The sequence below is a fragment of the Erpetoichthys calabaricus genome, chromosome 17, assembly GCF_900747795.2.
Source record: "Erpetoichthys calabaricus chromosome 17, fErpCal1.3, whole genome shotgun sequence".
In the NCBI taxonomy this organism is placed as follows: Eukaryota; Metazoa; Chordata; class Cladistia; order Polypteriformes; family Polypteridae; genus Erpetoichthys; species Erpetoichthys calabaricus.
In genome coordinates this window covers 79,610,621-79,616,911 of record NC_041410.2, presented here as the reverse complement: position 1 = coordinate 79,616,911, position 6,291 = coordinate 79,610,621, and positions in this window count along the sequence as shown.

Here is a 6,291-nt window from a genome sequence, read left to right as displayed (position 1 = left end):
AACAGGAAACAACCCTAGTTGTCGCTCAAGTCTGTTACGGGGCACACTCACACACACTGGGGCCAAATTAGGGTCATTGATTAACCTAACATGCATGTCTTTGGTTTCACTGGTCAACAAAAACATATTTTTTGCTTTCTACTGGGAACTTCAGAGCAGCTCTTTATTAATTTTTTTACACTAAATTAATAATAATAATTCTTTGCATTTATATAGTGCTTTTCTCACTACTCAAAGCGCTCAGCAATTGCAGGTTAAGGGCCTTGCTTAAGGGCCCAACAGAGCAGAGTCCCCATTGGCATTTACGAGATTCGAACCGGCAACCTTCCGATTGGCAGTACAGATCCATAGGCTCAGAGCCACCACTCCGCCACTAAGCTAGCACGTCAGATTTTTGAAATACACATCACTGCCATTTTGACACTTTTGAATATCAATATAATATATCAACACAATATCCAGAGTTTGAACTCTGTCCCACCAAAATTGTTTGAATGTGTTTATTTTTAAAACAAACCAGAAAACGATACTAGACAATTTAAAACATGTTTATGTCAATTTACCTCAATATAAAAGTGTCTGAGGCCCTTGCTTTTGTGCTTGTACTGCACATCCGTCTCTCTTTGCATGAACCAACAGTAGTCACCCATCATGCTCGGAGTACATTTTCCCTGATATCAGTTTTCCATCACCTTTATATCTTAATGAAATCTTTCCTCATGCTCATATCTGACATCGCTTAGATTTGGTGGAAAAAAGTCAAGATGAGAATGTAAAAAATGCGTCTTCAGTGACATTCTGGCTCCCGTAAGCTAACATACTTTCAGCATATTCTCCGCAAGCTCAGTACAATTCTCTGCTCTGTGACTGTCAAGAAAATTCTGGACAACCCACACGAATGAGGGTGCTGATTCAGTTGGCTTCAGTTTCCTTTTGAACTCATCGTCAAGCGTCAGTTCACAGATTTTAGGGCCAAAATTCCTTAATTTTGGCTTCACTTTTCTCGAGACCAAACTTATTTCTTAAATGCTGAAACGCATCGCCTTTACTGTCCAGTCACATTAATTGTCCAAGACCTGGAACATCATAACTAGAAAATGGGACGTGCTGGACAAAAATGGTTTTCAGCTTTGAAGTTAGCAAGTGAAATTTGTTAAAGTACAGGTGAAAGAATCCCAGTAGCAGAATGCTTGTTGACCAGTGTTTGTGGCAGAAAAACTGAAACAAGCATGAGGAGAGCACACAAACACCATGCAGACAGTATCTATCTTACTAAACCACAGTTAATTTATGCACGGCGGACGCACCGAGGCGCATGTGCACTGCGGCCTTGGCGCCCGCCCCAGAGTCCAGAGTCAAACGCACGCATGCGCACTGCGGCCTTAGCGCCTGCCCCAGAGTCCAGAGTCAAATGCAGCGGCATCCCAAAACGCGGCAGCGCCCGCCCCAGAGTCAAATGCAGCGGCTTCCCAGAGTCAGTAGGTGGCACCCAAAACCAAATAACACCACGTGCTGCACCGTGGCACCCGCCCCAGAGTCAAACGCAGCGGCTTCCCAAAACGCGGACGGCTTCCCAGAGTCAGTAGGTGACGCCCAGATAACACAACCTGTGAGCGCCCAAACAACACAACCTGTGCAGTCATGGATACAAACAATGAACGAAGGCGCCCACACAAAGAAACCGCTTTAGTTCAAATAGGGTTATTGAATGAAATGGAAACTGTACCATGCCTACGACCTGCGAACTACACCTGAGGTGAGGCGTGCACGGCAGGTTGTACAGCCGCCCGGACGCGACCGCCCACACCACCGCATATACCCTCCATGATGTTTCATCATACGGCGGCTTCCCACCGCGCCGTGGCACATGCCCCAGAGTCAAACACAGCGACTTCCCAGAGGCAGTAGGTAGCACCCAAACAACACAACCTGTTCACTACACTTGCTCTAATCCACTGTGCCAGTAATATACAGTGGTGTGAAAAACTATTTGCCCCCTTCCTGATTTCTTATTTTTTTGCATGTTTGTCACACAAAATGTTTCTGATCATCAAACACATTTAACCATTAGTCAAATATAACACAAGTAAACACAAAATGCAGTTTTTAAATGATGGTGTTTATTATTTAGGGAGAAAAAAATCCAAACCTACATGGCCCTGTGTGAAAAAGTAATTGCCCCCTTGTTAAAAAATAACCTAACTGTGGTGTATCACACCTGAGTTCAATTTCCGTAGCCACCCCCCAGGCCTGATTACTGCCACACCTGTTTCAATCAAGAAATCACTTAAATAGGAGCTGCCTGAAACAGAGAAGTAGACCAAAAGCACCTCAAAAGCTAGACATCATGCCAAGATCCAAAGAAATTCAGGAACAAATGAGAACAGAAGTAATTGAGATCTATCAGTCTGGTAAAGGTTACAAAGCCATTTCTAAAGCTTTGGGACTCCAGCGAACCACAGTGAGAGCCATTATCCACAAATGGCAAAAACATGGAACAGTGGTGAACCTTCCCAGGAGTGGCTGGCCGACCAAAATTACCCCAAGAGCGCAGAGACGACTCATCCGAGAGGTCACAAAAGACCCCAGGACAACGTCTAAAGAACTTCAGGCCTCACTTGCCTCAATTAAGGTCAGTGTTCACGACTCCACCATAAGAAAGAGACTGGGCAAAAACGGCCTGCATGGCAGATTTCCAAGACGCAAACCACTGTTAAGCAAAAAGAACATTAGGGCTCATCTCAATTTTGCTAAGAAACATCTCAATGATTGCCAAGACTTTTGGGAAAATACCTTGTGGACTGATGAGTCAAAAGTTGAACTTTTTGGAAGGCAAATGTCCCGTTACATCTGGCGTAAAAGGAACACAGCATTTCAGTAAAAGAACATCATACCAACAGTAAAATATGGTGGTGGTAGTGTGATGGTCTGGGGTTGTTTTGCTGCTTCAGGACCTGGAAGGCTTGCTGTGATAGATGGAACCATGAATTCTACTGTCTACCAAAAAATCCTAAAGGAGAATGTCCCGGCCCATCTGTTCGTCAACTCAAGCTGAAGCGATCTTGGGTGCTGCAACAGGACAATGACCCAAAACACACCAGCAAATCCACCTCTGAATGGCTGAAGAAAAACAAAATGAAGACTTTGGAGTGGCCTAGTCAAAGTCCTGACCTGAATCCAATTGAGATGCTATGGCATGACCTTAAAAAGGCGGTTCATGCTAGAAAACCATCAAATAAAGCTGAATTACAACAATTTTGCAAAGATGAGTGGGCCAAAATTCCTCCAGAGCGCTGTAAAAGACTCATTGCAAGTTATCGCAAACGCTTGATTGCAGTTATTGCTGCTAAGGGTGGCCCAACCAGTTATTAGGTTCAGGGGGCAATTACTTTTTCACACAGGGCCATGTAGGTTTGGATTTTTTTTTCTCCCTAAATAATAAAAACCACCATTTACAAACTGCATTTTGTGTTTACTTGTGTTATATTTGACTAATGGTTAAATGTGTTTGATGATCAGAAACATTTTGTGTGACAAACATGCAAAAGAATAAGAAATCAGGAAGGGGGCAAATAGTTTTTCACACCACTGTAGATCACATAACGGTCACAGACTCAAACCCAGTGGCTGGCACATGAACACCACAACCTGTGAACTAAACTTGCTGTGCTCCACTCTGCCAGCAGTCGGTGTCAGCAAAGGCAACAGAATCACGTCTCCACAAAACGAAACCGCTTTAGTACAGATATGCGTATTGAATTAAATGACATTTCCCCAGACGCACCCACCCTCCATGATATGTCATCCATCCCAATATCGGACGGAACAGAAACTGATTGCCATTCTTGGATTTCCGATTTGCTAGCGAATTGCGGGCTTACTTGTCACGGCCAGGATACGCAGTGTGTCACTTAGAGCTGTGAGGCAGCAGTGCTGAACACTATTCCACTGCGTCACCTTATGCTGAAAACAGCTACCCATAACCCCTGGGCCCATTTGGACTCTTATCTGTCAAACTAGCATTTCTGAACTCACTTATTCAAATCTCTTATCCTCAGTAGACTGCCTACAGGCCTAAACACTATGTATCCCTCGGCTCCATCCTTTCCACACCATGGATGTTACTGGACTTCATCACTTCTGAATCTCTTACTGCACTTAACAACACTCTTAGCACTGAGCCTAACATAGGAGAGCAAAATAGAGTACGAAGCTTCTTGTTTTGCATATCCGTAGTGGTGGACACCTTCGTAACACTTGCAAAAACATAGACATCTGTTTAGACCTGTGATGTGCCTGAATCCATAATGAATGTGCTTGCGAGTGGCAATTAATGGTAATTATATAAGAGGCAGTTTTTCTGCTCCGCTTGTGGGCTAGAAGATTACCTTTATTGGGCTGCATCTTCCTATATGCCAGACCCTGATCTAAGCCGATTCTTTCATGTCAAATCCCCAGGTGTTCACTGGACTGCAGTGGCATGCAGACTTCCACCTTGCTGGACTTTCATTCACACCTACATCCCTGCCAGGCTACAACTAAAGTCTGAGCTTTCCTGGTATGCATTTGTACTTATCTAAGGTGCTGACTAAACTCCAGTCCTGCATACACACAGTGCCTCCCTGAACCCCAGTTACTTTTAGGCCGGTGGCCTCATTTAATTCTGGTTCAGTTTAATCTGTTCTGTCTCAGTGGAAGGCACTTGGGTCTAAATGACACACCTCAAAGCATTTTAGTTGACGCTTCATCTTGTGCCCCACAGAACCCTGGTTGTTTCTACACCATGAAAGTCAATACACGGATCAATCACTTCAAAGCCCCACATCTCATGGGACCCCAATGACTTCTGAACTTTTGTACTCTAATTACTCCCAAATACTGCAGCTCACTGAGCTCCAGTTACTCAAGATATGTTGTCACTCACTGGTCTCCATCACTTCCAGATCCATAGCTTCACTGAACATCAGTGTCCTCTACATGATGCCCTCCTGGATTACATTTGCTTCTAAATATTCTGCCTCTCTGAACCATAACTCCTTCTGAATCATTAGCACCACTCGATTCATTGTGTGTAAGGAGACGCAGTGCTCTAAACCAGGGGTCGACAACTCCGGTCCTAAAACAAAGCACTGAAATCATAATGGACATCTGGACAGAATTCTATAAACTGAAAGAAGGGTCAGAATATCAGGGTAAGTTAAAAGCCTTCCTGAACAAATGAGGTTTAAGTTGTTTTTTGAAATATTTGAGTCAGTTGACCTTGTTAATTTTGGGAGGTCTTTCCAAAGTGTGGATGCTATAGAACTGAAGGCTCTGTCACCCTAGAGCAGGGGTCACCAACTCCAACCATGGCTGCAGGTTTTCATTCTAACCCTTTTTTCTATTGAGTGCACTGTTTGTGCTGCTAATTAACTTCTTGTGAATTCATTTTAATTGAACTGCTTTTTTAAGAGTTGTTCCCCTGAATTTCTTCATCATTCCCCTGAATTGCTTCATTTCTTTCCTTAAATGGCACACAAACAAAAATGAAATGTGATGTGAGGGAGCCAACAGAAGACCAGCTAAGTGAGGGCCTCAAACTCCAACCAGCTGCTTAATGAGGTGCCAGTTCTTGTTGTTAATTAAACCCGTTCTTTAATTTTGTGGCTTTGTTGCTGCTCTCATGGTGCATTAGCAGACATTTATAAAATTGTTGATTTTCTCTTTTCTAAGAGCACTGTTAAAATGTTTTGGGGACCTGAGAAGATCAGCATTCCTGAGACCTTCACCTTTCCTTATTTTCAGATATTGTATGATGGACACCAGTTGTTTTGGCTCATTTTGTATCTCATTATTGTTTGGCTGCTAATTAAGGAAAAAGAAACAATGAAGGGGTCTGAGTCTTCAAGAACAAGTCAATTAAAATTAATTCAAAAGAAGTTAATTAGCAGCAAAAACAGGACACTCATTAATTAAAGGGTTAGAATGAAAACCTGCAGCCATGGTGGTCCTCCAGGACCGGAGATGGAGACCCCTGCCCTAGAGCACCGGTTAGTGTAGAGCACATCAAGATTGCCAGAATCAGTGGACCTCGGTGGGTGGACAGGAGGATAGTGATGGAGGAGGTTATTGATGTAGTCAGTTGAAAGGCCATTTTTAGCCTTATATTTTACTAAATAGAATTTTATACTCAATCCTGTAAGACACAGAGAGCCAGTGAAGTGGAGCAGGATGAGTATGCTGGGCCTGCTGTTGCAGGTCTGTGTAAGGACTCAAGCAGTAGAGTTCTGATCCAGATGAAGCTGTGCTAAC